This window comes from Hippoglossus hippoglossus, chromosome 3, assembly GCF_009819705.1.
Source record: "Hippoglossus hippoglossus isolate fHipHip1 chromosome 3, fHipHip1.pri, whole genome shotgun sequence".
Classification (NCBI taxonomy): Eukaryota; Metazoa; Chordata; class Actinopteri; order Pleuronectiformes; family Pleuronectidae; genus Hippoglossus; species Hippoglossus hippoglossus.
The window spans coordinates 22,098,763-22,111,730 of record NC_047153.1 but is presented as its reverse complement, the minus strand read 5'-3'; positions in this window follow the sequence as shown (position 1 = coordinate 22,111,730).

Sequence of the window (12,968 nt, the reverse complement as noted above, 5' to 3'; positions counted from 1 at the left end):
CTCATGCTACCAGTAGTGACAAGGACAGTAGCAGAACACAAGACTAGAGAAGAATAGTCAGGAAGGATAAAGAGGGAGCAGCTGTCTGTGGCAAGCACAAGCAAAACCGTTCCCTTTTTGCTGGTTGTCTTGATTTTGCCTTTACATTGCACCTGTTATCACTGTCATTTGCACCAAAGCAGGTGAAACTGATTCACAATCACTTGTGCTTCCTAAATGGACAGATTGATAAAGCTGAAATTTAACTGACTTGCTGTTATACTGTGACGATTAGTGTTCCCTTAATTCTCTGGAGCAGTTATAGAAGAATTGTGAAGCTTCTTTATGATACAGAACCTGAGGGAAATGTAACCCACACTGACTCCGCTGCTCTCTCTCTCCCTCTCTCTCATCTGACATCTCTGACTCCCTACAGTTGATTTGTTTGTCGCCACAATATCAACAGTGATCATCACATAATGATCCAAGACTTTTTTTAATGAGCTAAATATTTATTCAGGGCAGCGCATTCATCAGCTGCACTCTCACTCACACACTCACTCACTCACTCACACACGCACACACGCACACACACACACAGCATGATCGGAAACGTGTAAACTGGGTAAAAATAACAGACTTTGTAAACTTAATGTATGTAGAGCTGGAGAAGATGTCGGGGCGCCCTCGGTTTGACTTGGTGCAGTGCACAGCTTAAATGACAAAGACACAGAGGACCAGTAAATTACTGACAGAGCCACTTAAAACTGTAAATATACAACTTTCCACGGTCAAAACATGGCTTCCTGGTGTCGGACTTGGTGGCGCTGCGGTCAGGCTGTGCGCCTTCTCTGCGGCCTGTGGAGCTGTCTGTGGTCTCTGCGTCCGTAGCCAGGGACTGTTTGTTTATTTATCACAAGTCATATCGCCATTGGGATATTAAACAACGTTATCGCACCACACAGAAATAACAAATCAATACAATGGTACACTGTTACACAACAACATATTTCATATATTCTATAAACATAACTCAAATAGTTGAAGAGTAGTTTAACTCTCAAAGCAACCAAATGTAATGGTGAAAGAGGTGGGCATCATTTTACTAGAACACACACACACACACACACACACACACACACACACACACACACACACACACACAGTTCCATTGCAGCAGACCACAAAAATCTGATATAGATCCCTCTGGGAGAATTACTTTAAGTTCACATTTAAAAATGGACACATTTTTGCGCCAGAGATTATCCACTAAAAGACTGTTTAGGGAATCAACTGGCAGATCACTCAAACTGAGGTACATTTAAGTACTGGTCTGCTCCCACAGACGGGAAACAATCCTGATTACTCATTATCACACTCCAGACATGTACATTTTAATATAAAAATAATAAAAACTGATTTGATGTAATGACTACAATTGATAAATTCCCTGATTGTTGTTACCATATCTCATAATTTCAGTGATTACATTTGTATTTACAGTTGGCCTAATCTTCACAGTGAGGATAAGACCCCTGGGACTCTATGTGCAGTCTGCACTTGTGAGCATGATGCGTATCTCAGTCTGAAAAAAATGTTTACTATCGACAATGAGGACGTTTGTTTGTTCAACCATTAGAAATGGAAAAAAAACAAACAGGAACTGATCAATCAGATTGAGTTAAACTGAACCCAAATTACACTTCACATACATGCTTATATCTATAACATCAGTATCAGCAGGAACTATTGTTGAGTTATCTGCTTTGCCTTGACAGAAATGAGAATGAATCAAATCACAGTGCAGACAGGAAACATATTTTAAAATAAAACAGTTTTCCCAGTATTGCAAATGAATATTGATGTAAAAGTGACATGTTTTATTTTCAGGCAGAGATGTTGTCTCCTACGGATCACATAGTTTTTACACCACTTCCTGTTAATGATGTTTGTTATGTATGCATGTATTTACTTTCAATGTGTCCAGACCACGCATTTATTTATTTAAGCATGTGAGTGTTTACATGTGTGCAGGCATGTGCTAAACAACAATTGCCTCTGTATTTAGAGCTTGAGTAACATGGTTTACATGTGGTAGGTCTGACTTGTACACCAGAACTAATCAGTGGCAGCACTCGGCCATTTCGAACTTAAACGGGCCACACTTGGCCCGGTTGTTGTTTTTTGAGGGGCCAGCTCATTTAACCCTGGAACTAAATGATATAAGTGTGACACAGGATGTAATTACTTCAAAATGCAACACCATCACAAATCACACATAGCCCAGCAGGAGACCAGATTCTTTACACTGGCAAATTTAGGGAAATAAATGAATAACAGTAGAGTTGCATTGCCATAAAAAATGACCACATATTAGCCAGGCTAATGGAGCAGTAAACTGTTACGTAATTTTACAGTCAGTTGAACTTATTGAGTCAGAACAAAGCAGCGTGTGTTCCTCTGTGGAAAGAGAAATGTGTTTGGTTGAAGTGGAAGTGAGTGTTAGCAGCTGCTGAAGAAATTACAAATACCTGCATGCTTTCCTCTTACATATGTGTTGCACTTTTTCATATTGCAAGTGCTATTTTAGCAGCTAGAAGCCCTGAGGAATGGAATTCCAACTAGTTGGCGATTAGAGTTTTCTTTTACATCACACTAATCTATTTCTTTCTGATCAAAGAATAATTAGCTTGACCCGTTTTTACATAAATGTATATCTAGATCAGATGGACCACAGGGAGTATCTTCTGGAAATATTGTCACAAATGGAAATGTTTTCCCCGTGACTTTCTGTTCTTAAATGCTTCACATGCAGGTTCCACATATGGCAACATCGGAATTTACGTGGACAAGTCGTTCGCAAATTCAATCCATATTCTGTTATGTTCAGTGGAACGAGGCAGGACTTAGTGTGCAAGAACACAACAGTAGGGAGATAAGTGCATGTATGGAATTTTATTTACAGAATCAGGAGCTTACGAAGCAAATGATCAAAACCTAAATTGGCCACAACCCGAGAGTGCTGACAGGCTGGTAAGTTCAGATACAACCAAAGATCCTGAGTACAAAGGGACTGCAAGTTACTATCAGGTAGGCAGGCAGGTAAGAAAGATCAAAAAACAGAAAGGTCTGACCGACAAAAAGGTCAGCCCAAGCGTTACTACCAGAGAGGTTGTGCGTTGATCTGGTGAAGAAGTTTGTGGTCAAGCCCATCTTTAAATACTGGGGTGTCTTGAGGAGTTGATTGCCTGATATGGGGCAAAGTGTGATGAGTCTGAGGTAAAAAGTGGTATTATTAGTTGATGTGAAGGGCCAGGGCCAGCATGCTAATCTCTTGAAATATGTCTGAAATTCAACGCATAGCATCAGAACTGTTATAGTATTTATACTGGATGTTGCCCTTCTGTGGATGTTTTCTTCCTCTCTCTCTTTCACAGTCTGATTCTGTCAGTTTTTACCTCCACCCTCTGTGTCTCGTCTACCCTCTCATTTATAATCCTGTTTGAGCTGGTTCCTTGTCTGTGATCTGTCACAGGACTATGGTCCTGATGTTATCTGGTCCATCAGCCATAGATTTCCTGAGAAGAGAACAGGGTGTATGTTTCTGTAGTGTACAGAAAAGAAGGAAGATGTTGAATTGTATTACTTAAATACCTCTTGCAATTAATCATGTAGACTACTATACATTATATTATAGAAAAACTAATAATAAAAGCTCTTGTGCACAACTAAATAAGAATTACCAAAATGTAACAAGACACAAATACTTTCATTTGACCTTTGCAGATATAATCAGATCTGTCATGTGTGTACAAACACGTTTTTTGACAAGATTGTTCATAATAAGTGGAAGATATATAAGATATGTGGGTTTATGCTTATTTATTCTGTCAGCTTCTTTGGGAGATTTGGGGGCTTGGCTTTGTCACTAGCTTTCATGTCTTACACGATATTGATCTTGTTCCCAAGTTCTTTCGACTTGAGATGGTATTTGCATGAATTTTCCCAATCAGGAAGTCATTTATCTTATTATTCTGACACCAAAGAACGCACAATAAGTCCCTTAAAAAAATTGTACTTTTCCTTTTGTTGGACTTTTGGATGTTTGCTTGTTTTAACTACCTCCACTGATTTGACACTTCCCCCCTCACCACCATGTAAACTGTTCCTCATTGTTAATAATGATCAGCAAAGCCACTGATAACCCTGCTTGCATCAGTTGTTACAAACTGCATGGAGTTGAAAAATTCACATGGTTGATGCAAATGTGTGCCTAGAAAATACATTTTAATCATTTACATTTCAAATTCAATTTAAAATCTGACAAGCAGATTTTAAATTGAATTTGTAAGTTCGGAAATGAATTCCAATAAACAAAATATATATAATAATTTAATAATCTATGGACCGCCCAATTAAAACAGTTTGCTTTTTTAGTTTGCTGAGCTTTTATCACATTTTGTACCAAAATGTGATACAATTCTTATCTTGGGTGATTTTAACATGTCTGCTGTCCTAGATTTTATAGACACTGGAATAATTTAACCTCACTCGGGCAATACATGAACCAATTCACTCAAATGGTCACACTCTTGATCTCTTCTTTTTTAACAGTTTAAGCCTTAACAACATTGAAACTAAGGATGTGTGTCTGACCACAAAGCAGTTTTCTTTAATGTGTGTTTAATCCCATTTACATTTTAACCATGATGCACCTGTTTGCCGCTGCATTTTTAATCCTACCTCGGTTAACAAGGTTTTCTGAGCTTTTTACTTCTGCCTCTTTAACTGCTTTTAATCAAAATTTTTATGTAGAAGAGCTGGTCTCCCTTTTTAATCAAACCTGCCAGACGGTCCTGGACTCAGTTGCCCCCTACAGTGACAAAAAAATCCAAGATTGCACCCCAGGCCTGGGAAAATGAAACCACCCAGGCATTTAAAAAAAGACTGTAGTAGAAAAGAAAGATAATGGAGAAAAAAAACGGCTTACATTTACAATGTTAACCTACCAAACGGCAGTTAAAGATGCAAAAATCATCCTTTTTCTAACTTGATTTTAATCAATTACTCTAATCACAGAATAGATTCTATCATCACCCCCTCATTTTACAGATGCCTCAAAAGAGATGTGTGAGAGGTTTTTAAATGCAACAAATTAGGCAACAAATAAATTCTCCTGACTGCATTTTAAATGCCAAGAGGAACATTCCCACTTATTCTTGCAAATTTGAACCCACGTCACTGCCGTTTTCATCTGAAATCATAACCCACATGAAACCAACTACATGCAGCCTTGATATCATTCCCACCAAATTTCTTAAAGAGGTTATTGACACAGTTGCCTAACAGAGGGAATCTTTCCTTCCAGTTTTAAACATGCTGATCCCTCTGTTCTTAACAATTTTAGGCTGATCTCTAAACTTCCATTTTTATCAAAAGTTTTAGAAAAAGTGGTTTCAACCCAACTTTTATCTTTCATGTGTCACAATAACATCTTTGAGAAATTTCAATCTGGTTTTAGAGCATTACACAGTACAGAAACTGCCCTCCTCAAAGTAACCAATTACCTTCTTTTAGCAGCTGACAGAGAGAGAGAGAGAGATGGCAATTTTAATCCTCCTAGACCTAAGTGCAGCCTTTTATACTGTGGATCATGTCATTTTAATTGTCCGTCTTAGAAGCTGGGTTGGCATCAAGGATTCTGCACTTAGTTGGTTTGATTCATACCTTTTTAGAAAGAACCTGCTCTGTCACCATAGGTAATTACACATCCTCTAAAACGCACGTTGCCTGTGGTGTACCACAAGGTTCAATTTTAGGCCCTATTTATATACTTCCTCTTGACCAAATCATCCAACGTCTCTTTCCACTGCTATGCAGATGACACACAGATGTCCTGTGTGTCCTGTGTCCAGAAGACCTGATGACCCTGAAAGCCTAGCTGGTTTGTTAGACTGTCTAAATGATAACAGTTGGATGGCACAAAACTGCTTGCAGCTCAACAACTCAAAGTCAGAAATAGTATTATTCAATCCACCTAACCCCATCAATCACATTGAACGTAGCCTTGGTACCTGGTCAATGTAAAGCCTGTTGCCAGAAACCTAGGAGATCTGTTTGACCAAACACTCACTTTCGAACCACAAATTTAAAAAGTAGTCTAGTCCTGCTTCCTACAAATCAGAACCATCTCCAAAATCAAACCCATACTTTCACATCCAGACTTGCAAAAAGTAATTCATACACTAGTCTTCTCTAGACTGGACTATTGTTACTCCCACCTCTCTGGCATAAGCCAAAAGTCTCTCCTGCCTCCAACTAGTTCAGAACGCAGCAGCTCGTCTTCTCACTGGTCTTAAAAGGCAACATCACATCACCCCGATCATTACTTCTCTCCATTGGTTCCCTGTCCATTTTAGAATTGATTTTACTGATCACTTTTAAAGCACGCCACGGTCTGGCTCCAAGCTACATCACAGAATTATTGAACCCGTATGTGCCTATCTGCAGCCTTAGATCCTCTGGTGGAGCCCTGCTTGCTGTTTCTTGGTCGAGGTTGAAAACTAAAGGTGACCATGCTTTTGCCATCAGGGCCCCTCGGCTTTGGAACGACCTAACTGAGGACATGAGGCTCGCAGAGTTGGTGACTTCTTTTAAATCACTTCTTAAAACCCATTTTCATAGACTTGCTTTCATGTGATGTGTTTTTACTGTGTTTTTATCAATTTCTTTTACTTGTTCATATATTTTTATTGTCATATTACTGCTTTTGTGTTCAAGTTTTTATTTACTTTTTTGCTTTGTTGTCAAAGCACTTTGTAAACTGTTTTTAAAAAGTACTATATAAATAAACTTTATTATTCTTTCCCTCCATCAAGGAAGTTATGATTTTGATGGTTCATCGGATAATTAGCAGGATTATGCAAAAACTACTCGACAGATTACTGTGATTACAGAGTCCGGATCTGGAGGTGGATCCAGGAATTCATTCCACCAAGTTTTATCGTAATCTGTCCAGTAGTTTTTGCACAATTTTGCCAACTCTAACTATTTGATAAACTGCTACCCAAGTTTATACATTTTTTTTAATGTATTTTTTAACTATTTAAAATTGTGTATGTGATCTTCTGTGTTGATGCACTTCAAACTGTGACATTTGCTACCACAGGTATCTGGGACTGCAAAGCCTCTTAACTGTCAAATGTTCCTGATAGATGAACATGAGACAAGTAGAGTGTGAATACGGAAAACAAGGGGAAACACTAGGGGAATCCTATCCTACAAAGCAAATTCTTGTACTATTTTACCAGAAACACCATAGTAACATTGGGTACGGCCTCCATTTTTTTCTGAAAAACTGCCTCAATTCTTTGAGGCAGGATTTTCATAGGAATTTGGAAATGTTCCTTTGAGATTCTGCTTCATGTTGACATTCGGATTCAGTGACTGGGGAGATTCACTGAAATCATGTCATGTTCAAAAGACCACTTTGAGATGACTTTTATGACACCATTTATTTGTTGTTTTTTTTACAGCATTTTGAATTTATATTTCCACAAGAATGATTTACATAATTATATTTTTATTCAATACAAAAAGTTCAAAGATGCTGTCATGATTCTGCTCCGCATTTAAGTCGTTATGTTTGGATCTTTTGTATATACTTTTTGGACTTTTGATTTATTGACTCAGAATTTCCTCATGTTTGGACTTTGTGTTTCATGTTTCTATTTCTGGATTTGTGTTCCCAATCCATCCATTATCTGTAGCGCTTATACTTTGAGGATAGCGGGTAAACTGGAGCCAATCACAGCTGACATTTGGCAAGAGGCGGGGTTCACCCTGGACAAGTTGCCAGTCCAGTTTGTTTGCTTTGAAAAAATACACCAGATTATTCTTCCATCGGCTATTTTTCTGTAAGTAAGCATTTCAAAGTCATCATTCATGGCCAAGTAGAATTGTCTTCCACTTCTTGTATCTGGGGGATCAATAATGCTGTTTTACGACACGGCCCAGGTGAATACCCAGTCGCAACATGATCAATGAACAACATGATAAATGAACAACATGATGAGCGAACAACCTAAACTTACCTACTCAAATTAAAGAAACAAAAAGACGAGTTACTAACCTAACTCCTAATCCCAAAACAGGCGTAAACAAGGGTGAAATAAAAAATGTACCCACCCCTACCAAACCGGGCTGGTACATCAGACAACAGATCTTAAGACACTTTACAAGTCACAATTCTGGCTGACAGTGGCAAGAGGAGAGACCGCAGGAGGTGGGGAAAGCCGTCCTCTTAACCTGCAAGCTTGGAGGCTGGAACCAATCAGCTCCCTGGATACAAACCTACACACTCACAGTCAATCATCCACTCAGTCAGTCATTGAGCCAAACACACCTGCAACACATCACACACAAGCACCACAGCGGAGAGAGATCCACAACACAGACACAGCAGATTAAATTACATACACCGATGCACAGGACATCTCACACAACCTCAGGGTTGTAACAAATGCACAGCACTTTCTGTAGAGGTACCCAATCCTGTCTTGCTGGCCCATGCGAATGCATGAAATTGACCATGAAGTCTCCATCATCAGCATCAGATGTTTCCATGACAGATCCAAGTCACCACTACCCTTCATCCTTATGAGTGAGGTATTTTCCTGGACCACAGTGGTGTACGAACTCCAAAACTCAACTGCTTGAGTGGATGTTTCATTACGTGTGCTGTTAGTGTGTCCAGATATCCCTCTTCTCCTTCAACTGAGCCAAGTATGATGATATGTGATCTACAATAGAAGGTCTACTACCAGAGTTTATCCCCTTCTGTAATCCATTGCTCATATTGTACAGTCTCAAGAGATTTCATGGGTCTCAAGAAAGTCTTTCTGCAAAGCATCTGCCCCAGAACAGTTGGGACATCTGTGCAACATGCAGCAAGGGGAGAACATGCAGCATTTACATGACATTCCAATGAATCATGCGCACCTGTTCGGAGTCTGTCCTTCAACATCCCACTGTAATACTCATTGGGCGTCCGAGCAAAAAATCCACACAAGCCAATCTTATCAAGAGGATTACTGTCTTTGTAACCTACAGTTCATTCAGATTTATGAGTCTCCTGTTTTGTGGTGCGTAAAAATCCTTTTACATACTTGCAACCCTTAATCCCCTTGCGTCCTCTGACATATGCCTGGAACACTTGTCATCCTCGTTTTACTTGCATTTTAATGTCCATCTGTGTCCTCTTCTCTCAAAAACCTTTTGGCAAAGTTTAAACTTGTGCTCACTAACCTTGAAATCGTATGCGTTCTTGGCTGTTAATCAGCTTAATGGTGCGAAGCATCTGGACCAACATTTGATGTTAAGAAATGCTAAATTTGCTCTTTCAGTAAATCATTAAGCCTGTCTTCACATTTCTCGCATTGGTTAGGGTGACATTTCTCCCTGAGGTGCATCGAGTGTGAGGCGTAACGGTTGCCTCAATTAAAAACATTTGTTTCCCATTTCCGGGTTTGTCTCTGTCTGATAAGACTGGCTTCATGGGAGAAGACTTTCATTAATGCTGTCCACTTTTATTTACTGACAACATAGCAGATGTTGGTATGTACACTTTGCATTCTCTCAATTTAGTATCTTTCTTAAGGCTTTGCTCCAAAAGTGAATTATGACTCCTTTTTCACACATCACTTTTTCAATGCTTGATGGTTAGATTTTCCCTGTTAAATAAAATGGGAAAAGTGCAAAGTCAGTAACATCCAGTCTTTACATCTGGTCCAGAGTCTATCCTTCGAGTGTTACAAAAGTCTTATACAAATGTCTTTGCAATGTTAAAGTAAATGATTAAAATAATTAATGTATCAGCCCCTCTTAGCAGATCTGCATATCTTAGCATATCTGGCCCACACTCCATCACTCCACAATGTTTGGTGCAATTTGGTTCATTACTTTTTGCCTAATCCCGCTCAAAATTGGTGGTGGTAATTTCACTGTCCAGTTTGCACATTTTAGGTGTTTGAAATACTTTCTCAAGTAGGCTTGTTAAGCTGTCCTTCTGGATATGAATTATGTCCAATGGGAAACTTATATTTGTGTTTGTTTTTCAACCACTGATGTTGCAGTTATCAACTTGTCAGGAACTAGTGCTGCTCCTAGTCCAAAAACAGGATTGCATAGTAACGAATTACATGTAGTCATGATTGCGTAATCACATTACAGAAAATCAGTAACTGTAACCAAATCATTGCTCATTGGCATCTGCCACAGTAGTATGTTGATAATGGTGGTGATGGCTTCGCTTGTTAAGCGCAATACTTTGCAAGATACAGATGTTGGAGGCTGGAAATGCAAAATCCAATTCAAATTTTGTTTTTTTATTTGTTGTATTTTGTTATACTTGAAATAATCCAAAAAGTAATTTAAAATTACATGTTTGTAATGCAATAAATTACAATACTAATGGCAAGTAATTTGTAACAAGTAACTTGACTACATTTCTATTTAATCTGACCCAACTCTGTCCAAGCATGTCTCCGAGTGAGACACAGTCCAACGACCAACCGTTGATCTTCATCAAACCGTAAAGAATGGCAAAGCTGCTGTGAAGACGTTGTACTACAGCGCCCAACCTTTCAGTCACCAGAGCAGCTAGACATGCATGGCATTCATTTTCCCCAGATCCAGATCTGGAGACAAAGTGGAAGGGCCCCTGGGGCCACGTCTAGCTAATGATTGCAGCCAAAGGTAATTGGATCGACTTAAGTCCCCTCAGGCACAGTATTAGAAAATCCTAATCAATGTCACTGGTAGAGAGACAAGGGGTGCTTAGCTTTCACAACCAATTGGATTTAGCCATGCAGCTAAGTACCAATTATTCAAAATGCAGAGAAATCCCCCTTTTCAGACAATAGTCTTTTAAGTTGTTCTCTTTCTCACGCAATTTTAGAAGACGAGGAGAGGAAGACTGTGGGAAAAAGTGTTAAAAATAAAATATGAAGAATTCACTAAAAGGTCACTGTTAAGATTTCTATATTTGACAATGGTGTTGATTAGCACTCCACTTACAAAATACATTAAGGGTTAATGTGTTACAAAAATCATTCTCAACCAACCAATATGTTCCTGCAATACAGGAGGCTGCACTTCAACCAACAGAGAATAACTGAACCAAGTAACTGTAGACATTTACCATGTCTGTTAATAAAGTTTGACTTAAGGCCAGTTCCTTATTCAAAATGTAAATGAAAGTGTAGCTACAGCAAATCAGAACTCAATGCCGCCATTATTGATTCTTTTCATGGATGATCAAACACCAGAACATTTGACATTTTGAATATTTCCTGACACTAAAACTAATTTACATACCAGGAAAGCAAGTTTGTATAAATATTTCAAGTACCAGTTAATCAATATTTTGTAATTCATACCATGCCTCTAACAAGAAACAATAAGATATGTTTTTAGAGCTTTGCCCTGTTTCTGACATCATTCTGTGAAATTGGCTCTTGTAAAAAAAACGTTTGCCAAATGAAATACTGGGAGGTTCTTAGACACCATACAGCCTATGCTCTAATATCAGAAGTCTGACACCTACAGGGTGTCTGCTCACAGTTTTAATCCACAAACTGAAAACTCAAAATGCCTTAGCACGGTGTGTAAGGTAATCAAACGCTGCCATCTAGTGGGTGAGAGCCATAATCGCAGGTCAGAGAAGCGAGTGGTGCAACTGGGAGCCTCAAATGGAAAAGTAACATTGAGGAAACGAGGAAGGAATGGAGGTCAATTTATGAGAAAATCATATGAAGCCATTATTGTAGCAAAACTATTGATAGTCTGTCAAATCTGCACCCTTTCAAATTTGAATAGATATTTGAAGATATTTTCTTTGCACATTTTCTAATATAATTACACACACATTACATTACATTACATTTCGCTTTTATCCAAAGCGACTTACAATAAATGCATTCAACCATGAGGGTACAAACCCAGAACAACAAGAATCAAGAAAGTACAATTTTCTTCAAGAAAGCCAAACTACACACAGATTCTGAATTTTTTTAACACATTTAGAAGTCTGTTTACACACACACACACACATTCTAAATTCAGATTTGCAGATCCGTGTACACATTTACAAATCTGATTACACGTTTGGAGATTCTTTTACACATTCACAAATCTGATTAACACACAGATGGATTGAGACTCACATTCGTCAATAGTTTTGCTACCATAATGGCCCCATAGAAAGTGAGCAATAATCGGGTCATCCGGTAAAATAATGTTAAAGTGCAATTAGAAGGAAAAATACAATGCTGGTAGACACCACGTAGCAGTTTTTCTGTTCTTAAGTTAACCTTGAGCAGATTTGGTGGTAGACAACTTTAAAATTGAAAGAGAAACTTTCTGCTATCTTTGACCTCAGTCTTGGTAGTGTTAGAACCAGGATCAGTGTGAGAAGCCTTTATAATAGTACTTTTTCACCTCACAGTGCCTTTTACAATCCTCAGTCGTCTCCCTGTGCTCTAAACAAGCTGACCCATGTGGGCCTCATGTTTCCTGGGGCCTGCCCCTCCTGCTTACATGCCTCTCCACAAGACTGAGTCATTGTGGTGGAAGAAAGGAGTGTGTCAGCCTCTGCCTGCCTGCTGCTCACTGACCCTCACTGGCACACAGCGCTGCATGAGTTCGTCAATCTAGGAAATAACCTTCTATGGTTGATGGCATCTTGTGTATTTGCCCAACCAGCAACAATCTCTTTGAAGAGAATAGAAGAAAAAGACGATGCCTTTTATTTATTGTGGGTCAGGGTCTTAAAAGCACCAAGGTGCCAAATTAAATAGACACTGTGCTCATGGTTCTGTCCTTCCATGAACAAAACAGACATGGACAATCTTAGAAGTGGATCATAGGCCCAACAGTCCCCTTTAATTCAATTAAACTGCGCCAAATTGTACACACTCATAGATATCAGT